Source organism: Orycteropus afer, unplaced genomic scaffold (genome assembly GCF_000298275.1).
Source record: "Orycteropus afer afer isolate SDZICR_OR568_19922 unplaced genomic scaffold, OryAfe1.0 scaffold00117, whole genome shotgun sequence".
In the NCBI taxonomy this organism is placed as follows: Eukaryota; Metazoa; Chordata; class Mammalia; order Tubulidentata; family Orycteropodidae; genus Orycteropus; species Orycteropus afer.
In genome coordinates, this window is record NW_006921704.1 from 9,070,192 (window position 1) to 9,080,706 (window position 10,515).

The following is a 10,515-nucleotide window of genomic DNA, read 5'->3' on the forward strand; positions in this document are numbered from 1 at the left end:
ATAGTTGTTTTACTGTCATTCTTTTGATGATATTTCAGAACAAACAAAATATTACACAGTTATATGGGTTTTTGTGTCTATTATAAGGCTCAAGAAACATTTACCAATGGAAAATATTTCTACAGCCTCAAAATAGATTTACAAATACTTACAGAATTCATTCTTGTGGTATAAATACTTGAGCTATTAACTTGAGTTTACAGAGATAGAAAACTAAAATAGAACTTTTTGTTGTTGTTAGAAAGACAGTTGCATCTAATTTAGACACTTACTGGAGGTATCCAATAAGAAAGTGGAAATATTTTTATTTCCAGGTAATATCATATAGTTGTTATTGTTGTTGTTATGTACTATCAAGTCGGACTCAATTCCTAGTGACCCCTCCTTGGGTTTCCGAGGCAGTATCACTACAGTAGATTGCCCAACCTTCCTTCCAAATATCATATAGAGTATCTCTTTATTTTCTCTTTACTTTGGCTTTGTTCTCTCTGTGTCACTTTAGTACACTTATCTCCTGAGTTCTCTCTGTGCCTATTTTCTCCTCTGCATATGTTGATGCCATGGCTTTCTGGTGTCATTTTTCTGTGTGGGTCCTCATTGGGGTTTCACTGAATCCATTTTCTAATCTTCCTCTGCTCCTCCTACTCCTCTCATCCCTGCTCTAGCTTCTGCTGTTCCTGACATTTCTTTCAGATCCTCTCTTCCTTGGGCTGTAGTTAAGGCTTTTGAACTTCCTGTCAGAATCAGAATGGATCTATTTGCTATTCTTCCCAGAAATCTCTTGTTTAAAAATACCTAAGCTTTTCCCTCTCTTTTTCCTTGTTACTGTGACAGTTAGAAAGTTCTTCATAAAGTTTTCTCTTCTTAAACTTATCTTTCTCACAAAATCACTGCTGTTATACCCAGGATATTTGTTTTTCTTTATCTTCTTCATATATATATTTGTGTGTGTGTGTGTGTGTGTGTGTGTGTATAAAACTTGTTATCACTCACTTTCACTGCTGTTTTCTGTTTTCTGGTCTCACTGCAGGAGGAAGAAAAAGAGGAAGAATACAGTGGGGAAGAAGAGGAAGATTTGCTTTCATGTTTTTGTGTTGACTTGTGTTCTTCTGAAACTTTTTCTTTTTTTCTATCCTTCTCCCTTTTCTTTCTTGAGCTGATCCAATTTCCTGAGATATTTCTGTTTTGGTTTGTTTGTTAAAGACTTTAAAAATTTAAATTTAATTTCTGAATCTTCTTCACCCTCACTTGCAACATAACCTGTGATGCATCATTTGCAGTCAAGTTTCTCCCCAGTACATTTTGTTTCAGTGCAAACTCACTGTTTCTCATCTCTGCTATTAGCTCTGAGGAGTGCATTAATGTCTCTGAGCCAGCAATAGGAACCAAATATGTATTAATTCCAGAAAGAACAAGGAAAGAACATTATTTATCTTTATTCACATAGCCCCATTTGTGACATGTAATGCACCCCACATTTCTAATCAGAATACCAAAGGGCTGATCTCTGATGTTCATGTTATCTTTGGGATGTTTTTCTAGTGGGACTTCTCTCTGCCATTCTAATTTATATTCAGTCTCTCCTTCTGTTTCTTGCTTCTCTTTGTTTTCATTCATATCTCTTAGTGGGGCTTCATACATGTAATTTGCAGGTTCATCTATGTTTCATAAGTAAACTATTATTTTTGTTCTTTAAGGTACTATTGAATTGATTCTTGTTTCTTCTTATCATATTATATTTTCTCTTATAACATCCAATTTTGTTTAACATTGGATTTGGAAGCATGATGAAAGTCCTTCTTGCACATGAAATTAGCAAAGGATTTCCCCATCTTGGATCCTGAGCTGGAGAAGGTATCCTATAGATCTGTATAAAGTTGATATTTTGATCTATGGTCACAGGATGATTGTGTTGGAGAGAAAGCCAAATTTTAAGAATGTCAAACTCTACCAACAATGGTGCAGCTTAAAACCTAAGAAAAATATTTAGAGACAATATGATAATTGTATCAGTTATGCTTGCCCATAACAGACCACTGAAATGCTAAAAAGTAGAATATTAAAACAAGAAATCAACCCACACTTCTTAGTTATAGTCAGTTTCTGTTTGTTTTAAATTAAGGAAATGTAATTATTTCTGAAACATTATTAAAGTAAGGAACGATTCCATTCTCAACATGGACCATACATCACATATAGAGAGATTTGTAAAATAATAAAGCAGAATGAAATTTAAAAAGAAAATCTCTTTAGCATTTGGCTTTTAATGTATCTGATGAGACTGACAGATAAAGAACTTGAAATGAACAGTATTTCTGACTGATTTAACTTTATGTTATATGTGTTCATTAAAGTTTTTTCACTCAACTGCAATCATTATTTTAAAACTAAATCTATAATCTGCCACAAAATCACAGGTTCAAACTTACTGTACAATATGTAGCATTTAAATGAAAGAATTCTCATTGGAAAGAAATGGCAATAATCTTTTCAGTTAAGATGCTACCGGATGATATGCTAATTTTCAAAGAGGTTCATTGAGCCTCGCCTCAAGCCTTATGGCAAGACATCAAAGCACTTTCTATAGGGCCATTACGCACTACTGCTTTGCCTGGATAGAATAGAATGCTATTTTACTTCCTTTGACTTCTGAGGTTACTGGCTTACTTGAATCTCACATAATTTAAGGGGCATGCACATTATAAGGGAAGAAGAATCAAACATAAAAATTTCATTTACTTTCATAATTCTCAAACAGATAACTCAGCATGTCAATGTGACGAGTAGTTAATATCTTTTCTTTCAAACTTAGCATAATTATCAGCCCACAAAAGTATATTTCAAGGAAAGATTCAGATAACATAATGGAATCTGACTTTCACTGGTTTTATTTTCTAATGAGGGAGCAGAAAAGACAAAGCAAGCTTATTTTTACCAAATCTCTGGACCTCATAATAAATGCTAATCCAAAGGATTTTTAAGACCCTTACAAGTATTCAGCTACTAACTCACCAGCCACTCCATGGGAGGAAGATGAAGCAGTCTGCTTCCATAAAGATTTATACCCTAGGGTTTCAATTGGAGCAGTTCTACTCTGAACTACAGGGTTGATATGAATCAGAATCGATTCAAAGGCAGTGGATTTGGTTTGGTTTGGGTTCTAATTTAAAAATCAACATTAGTACATATTTCTGATTTTTTTTTTATTATTGACTCATAATATACAAAAGAAAAAATCTCAATGAATTATCATGAAATAAGCACACTCATGTAAACAGCAAGCAGATAAACAATATTAAAAGAGCCCTAGAAACCTTCTTCCACTTGTTTTCTTTTACTTCCCAGGAAAGCTACTATCCAGAACTATACCAAAAAAAAAAAAAAAAACTATATCCTGAGCTACACTCATATATAATTATGGTCTCTTTGTAAGTGGTGCAACTGGTTAAACACTTAACTAATAGCAAAGGTTCCTTGTTCAAACCCACCCAGAGGCACTTCAGAAGACAAGACTGGTTATCTGTTTCTAGAAGATCAGGTTGTAAAAACCCTATGGAGCAGTCCTACTCTGTACACATGGAGTCATCATGAATTAGAATCAATTCCATGGTAACCAACAACAACAAATCAAATTATACATCCAGGAATGTCTGCATAATTTGTAGGGACCAGTGCAAACTAAAAATGTGTTAGACTTGTTCAAATGTCAAGACTTTGATAACAGAGCATTATATCAAGTATGAGATCTTACAGGAATTCACAGATCACATGCCCACAAAGCTGGCTCTGTATAGTACAGTACATACTTTTATAAATGAATGGTCAATTTTCACTCATTGTATTTGTAAAATTCATCATTGTTCTTCTAAATTCTATGCTGTTATTTCTTCATTGACCTTATAACATAGTTTGCCATCACATTAAAAACATCACAACTTATTTATCTATCTTCTTTTCATGGAAATGTTGGGTTATTTCCAATAGGAGTGATTTGTAATAATACTGGTGTGAATATTCCTATGCATGAAATTTTGGGCATATTCATTCACTTCATATAATGATATAGACACTACCGGGAAAAGTTGTTGAACTTTATGTTGTCCAAAGCATGCAATTTATAGAGGACATCTAATATACAGAATTTCAATTAAGATGTTAGTTACAGACCCCATCATGTGTATTAAGCACATTTGTAGTTTGACCAAAAAGAGAAACATATATTTAATAATAGGGTTAGTTCCTAACAATAAGGTTGAAATCTGTATGAAAGGTCATGCTTATCTTTTTCACATTAAATAAGCCATTTTCCCATATATCAGATGCTTCCTTTAATTTTATATCCCATGTCACTGCAAAACCTATTAAAAATAAGATACTGAATTATTTGTTAATTTATAGTGAGAGAGGAGAAAAGGAAGGAAAAGAAAAAATAGATGGGATTTTTTAAATAGTAATTTGGCAAACCTAAATCTCTGCACATTAATAATTGTGGTAATTATATATTTATAAAACCCTTCAATTAAAAAGCAGAACATGTAAGACTAGACAAGATTATGAACAACAATGCAAATTATGTTACCCATAGGTAAAACACTTTAAATGACAAGGTACAGATAGATTAAAATTAAATATCTATTTTGTAAGGATATACCATATAAAATATAAACATAAGAAAGCTGGCTATATCCATCTTAGATGGTCTTAAATTTAAGGAGGAAAATTATTCAGGAAGACACAACGATCATAAATTTGTATGCACCAAATTATTCAACTACAAAATACATGAATCACAAACTAACAGTCATAATGGAAGAAATAGATAATAATATTTGAAGATACACTACCCTTTAGTAATTTATTAAAAAGTAGAGCAAAAAAAGTAAGGCTATAGTAGATTTGAATAATATCCATAATCTCAATCTAATTAACATTTGCAGATTAATATCTCAAATAAGTATAAAATACAAATTGTGTTCATTTAAAGATGTAGATTTACCAAAATAGATTATCTGTTAGCCACAAAATAATTGTTAGTCAATTTTAAGATATTGAAATCCTATAGACTATAGAGGGTGTGTGAGGAACCACCCCCAGGCTCAGGCCTTAGTAAGCCAGCCCCCAGGACCAGTCGAAGGTGGGTATTTGCCCCTGGGGCAGGCTGGGTAAGCAAGCAGGAAGGGACAGACCAGAAAATGAGAAGAATAATGTAGAACATCTAGGGAAGACAAACTTGTCTGTCAGTTTGTCTTACTGTGGTGGCTTGAGTGGCTTGCTGTGAGGCTGGAGGCTATTCCACTAATGTTTCAAATGCCAGCAAGATTACCCATGGCAGACAGATTTTGGTGAAGCCTCTAGGCTAAGGCCAGTCAAAATCTTATGAATAGCAGGGAATCGTTGTGCTATATAGTGCTAGAAGATGAGCCATTCAGTTCTGAAGGCACTCAAAATATGACTAGGGAAGAGCTGCCTCCTCAGAGGAGAGCCAACCTTAGTGAAGTGGATAGAGTAAAGTTTTAGGGACCCCCATTTGCTGATGTGGCATATCTCAAGACAAACAGATGCAAACATCCATTAATAATCAGAACATTGAATGTACAAAGTATGAATCTAGGATAATTGGAAGTTGTCAAAATGAAATGGAATGCATAAAGATCAATATCCTAGGCATTAATGAGCTAAAATGGACTGGTTTTGGCCAATTTGAATCATAACATCTACTATGCCAGGAATGATGAATCAAGGAAGAATGGTGTAGCATTCATCATCACAAAGAATGCATCAAGATCTATCCTGAAGTACAATGCTCTCAGTGATAGGATAATGTCTATACATCTATGAGGAAGATCAGTTAATACTACTATTATTCAAATTTATATACCAACCACCAAAGTCAAAGATGAAGACATCAAATATTTTTATCAACTTCTGCAGTCTGTAATTGACCAAATATGCAATCAAGATGTGCTAATTATCACTGATGATTGGAATACAAAACCTGAAAACAAAGAAGAATAATCAGTAGTTGGAAAATAGGGCCTTCGACATAGAAATGTTTCTGGAGATCACATGATAGAATTTTGCAAGACCAACAACTTATTCAATGCAAATACCTTTTTTCAACAACACAGAAAGTGGCTATACATGTGGACTTTGCCAAATTGAGTACATGTAAATCAGTTTGACTTCATCTGTGCCAAGAGGCAATGAAAAAGCTCAATATCTTCAGCCAAAACAAGACTAGGAGCTGACTGTGGAACAGACCATCAACTGCTCATTTGTAAGTTCAAATTGACACTGAAGACAATTAAAAGAAGTCCACAAGAGCCAAAATATTACCTTGATTATATCCCTCCTGAATTTAGACACCATCTAAAGAACCGATTTGATTCACTGAACACCAATGACTGAAAAACAGAGGAATTGTTAGATGACAACACAAACATCATCCATGAAGAAAGCAAAAGGTCATTAAAAAGACAGGAAAGGAAGAAAAGACCAAAATGAATGTCAGAAGAGACTTTGAAACTTGCCATTGAATGGAGAGTAGCTAAAGAGGATGGAAGAATCGACAGGATAAAAGAACTGAACAGAAGATTTCAAAGCAAAGTCAATTATTATAAAGCAGTGTGCAAAGACCTCTAGTTAGAAAAGCAAAAGGGAAATACATACTCAACATTTCTCAAGCTGAAAGAACTGTGGGAAAAAATTAATCCTCAAATTGCAATATTGAAAAATTCCATGGGAAATATGTTGAATTATGCAGGAAACACCTAAAGAAGATGGATGGAATACACAGAGTCACTGTATCAGAAAGAACTGGTAGATGATCATCCATTTCAGAAGGTGGCATCTGATCAAGAACCAATGGTGTTGAAGGAAGAAGTTGAACCTGCACTAGAGAAAAACAAGGCTCTGGGCATTGACAGAATACCCACTGAGTTGTTTCAACAAACAGATGTTGTGCTGAGGCATTCACACAGTTATGCCAAAAGATTTGAAAGACAGCTACCTGACCACCTGATTGGAAGAGATCCATATTTGTACCCATTCCAAAGGAAGGTGATTCCATCGAATGTGGAAATTATTGAACAATATCATACAGAAGTAAAATCTTACTGAAGATAATTAAAAAATGGTTGCTGCAGTATATTGACAGAGAACTTTCAGAAATTCAAGTGGGATTCAGAAGAGGATGTGGAATAAAGAATATTATCACTGATGTCAGATGGATCTTGCCTCAAAGTAAAGAATATGAGAAAGATGTTCACTTGTGTTTTATTGACTATGATTATGTGGATCATAATAAATTGGGTATAATATTGAGAAGAATGGGATTTCCAGGACACTTAATTGTATTCATGAGGAAACTATACATAGATCGGGAGAATGTCATTCAAATAGAACAGGGGGATATTGCATAGTTTAAAATCAGGAAGGGAGTGTTTCAGGGTTGTATCCTTTCACCATACTTATTCAAACTGTATGTTGAGCAAATAATCTGAGAAGCTGGACTATATGAAGAAGAACATGGTTTCAGGATTGCGGGAAGGCTCATTAACAACCTGAGATATGCACAAGAGAGAACTTTGTTTGCTGAAAGTAAGGATGACTTGCAGCACATACTGATGAAGATTAAAGACTGCAGTCTGCAGTATGGATTACACCTCAATATAAAAAGAACAGCAATCCTCACAACTGGAACAATAAGCAACATTAAATAGATGGAGAAAAGATGGAAGTTGTTAAAGACTTCATATTACTTGGTTCTAAAATCATTGTCAATGGAAGCAGCAGTCAAGACATCAGACAACATATTGCACTGGGCAAATCTGTTGCAAAAGGCCTCTTGGAAGTGCTGAAGAGCAAAGATATTTCCTTGAAGACTAAAATGTGCCTGATCTAAGCCATAGCATTTTTAATAGCCTCATATGCATGTTAGAGCTAGACAATGAATAAGGAAGACTGAAGAAGGGTTGATGCTTTTGAATGTTGATGAAGAATGCTGAAAGTACTGTGGACTGCTAAAATACTAACAAATCTGTCCTGCAAGAAGTGCAGCCAGAACGCTCCTTGGAAGCAAGAATGACTAGAGTTCATCTCACCTACTTTGGTCAGGTTGTCAGAAGCAACCACTCTCTGGAGAAGTATATCATGCTTGATAAAGTGGAGAGTCAATGAAAGAGGCCCTCAACAAGATGGATTGACATGACGGCTGCAGCGATGGGTTCAGGTATAGTAGGGATTGTGAGGCTGGCACAGGACTGGGTAGTGTTTTGTTCTGTTGTACATAAGGTTGCTATGAGAGGGATATGACTCCACAGCACATATCAACAACAACAAAAGAATATGTGGCCATCATCTTTAAATAAAATTATTTAGAATGAATTAACAATAAAATAGCTGAAAAGAGAAAAGAAATGTACAAATTAGGAAATTTATGGGTTAAAAAAAATAACCAAATTCCAAATAATAAATATTTTTAATTTAATGATAATAACTATAACATATCCAAATTTGTGCAGCTCCATGTATTAATTTTGTTTAAGGGAGTGGCAATATACAAAAAGGGGTACTTGTTCTGATAGACTGATGGAACCTTTGATACTAAGGCCCTTAGATACTCTTCAGACCTGTGGCTCAACTTTCAGCCAAACATGGACAGTTCTATGATGTGAGCAATAACATCAGGAAGGTGAACACTCCTTAGATCAATCAACCGCATGAGACCAAAGGGCACCATTTTCCTAGGCATAAAGCTGTGAAGGAATAAGTGGATAAGAAGGAAGGATGAAGAAAATAATAAACATAGGGAGGAAATGATCTTACATTGTGGGGACTGCATTCAATATCACAAAACAAAACATATGAACAGTTAAGTGGAAAACCAATTTGCTTGGTAAACTTTCACTCAAATTAGAATTAAAAAGTTTTTTTAAAAAACTATAGGGTTCAATTAACTGTGTTAGAAACAAATGTATAACTTTATATTTTGTTGTAGAAAAGAATAGAGTTGAAAAACACCCACCTAATCATTTACACAGGTAGAAACATGAGACCAAATTAAACCCAACTAAATAAGAGAAATAAGAAAGGTAGAAATCAATAAAATAGAGAATACTCTCACAAGAGAGCAAAGTAATAAAGAAAAACAATAGTTCTGTGAAATAATTTGTAAAACTGCTCAAGCAAAAGTAAGATTGAGCAAGAAAAAATTGAATACAATTTTTTAAATATAAAGAATGAAAGCAAGAACATCAACAGAGTACCTGCACACATTCAAATGATAATAACAACAGAACCTTATGAACAATCATAAGCCTATAAATTTGCAAAATGTTTATGAACTGCTGTATGGAAGATGAATTTGCTCTGTAAACTGTCAACCAAATCACAATAAAAATTAAAAATAAAATAATAATAATAAATTTAAAAAAACACTAAAAAATTATAAAACATATGAAGCTGTTGTTGAAAACATTATGAAACAAAATTTGAATAGAAAAGTAAGAAATACATGGAAGGCAGTATTCTTTGAAGTAAGATGGGAAAAAAAAGTTTAACGTGTGGGTTGTGACTAATTTTTTCCTACTTGTACACAGGACATCAGAATGGGAATGACTGACTTTGGTCAGTCCTGTGATTTAATCTACAGGCTTTTATTTTATCTACAGAAATATAACAGAAGCCTCTATCTTAACATTACTTTTTAGGGGAAAATATCTGGTCTGTCTTCATTGCTTACTAAAATAAAGTAAAATAAAAAAAAAAAATCAAAACAAAAGAAAAAATCATTGAGTTTTGTAGTGAGCCTTGATAGAGAATAGGAGGTTTTCATGGAGGCATTCTGAATAGCTAACAGAGTATAAAACTGAGAAGCATCAAAATGGAAATGTCCTTTGAGAACATTATTACTTCATATATCCTAACAACATATCTGTAAAATCCAAAATCTTAATATGGCAAAAAAGAAACTCTCAATCTCTTCCAGAAAGAAGTTCTATGTCTTCTGCTTGGTTCTTGCTTGCCACTTTTGAGTTATTAATAAAGTTTGACAATGGGTAAGATCTAGGATCCATGCAAATTTTTTGACAGCTTAACCTTGTGTTAACACATATGCCTACCTTGAACATAAGCCATCATGGAAGTTCAGTGTGAATCATAAAGTGTTTAATACCTGTCATGAGAAGAAAGTAAAACAGAATTCAAAAGTCAGAAAAGTTGAATTTAAATTTGTCACGTTTTTACCTGGGATCAACTTTCAGAGAAGAGCCCAGAAATATAATAGAAAGTGCTTTATGCAGGGTAAACTTTTAGAATATACTTTCCAAGGAATTCTATAAAAAGAAAAATAATATGAATGTTGTTACACATGTTTCCATGATCCATTTCCCCAGTCATATCTGAATTATTTTTCTGGAAATGCACAAATGATCTAAAAGTCAAAATTCCCAAAGAAAATATTTTCTGTTCCTAGCAATGAACCTTGGAAGTGAGACCTACTTTGATCATGTTGTC

At 33.8% G+C, this 10,515-nt stretch overlaps 1 pseudogene; it reads right to left on the bottom strand.

Moving 5' to 3' along the window:
• Positions 1-1,129: 1,129 nt before the first annotated feature.
• On the bottom strand, positions 1,130-1,832 carry LOC103199688 (annotated as a pseudogene).
• Positions 1,833-10,515: the final 8,683 nt, after the last annotated feature.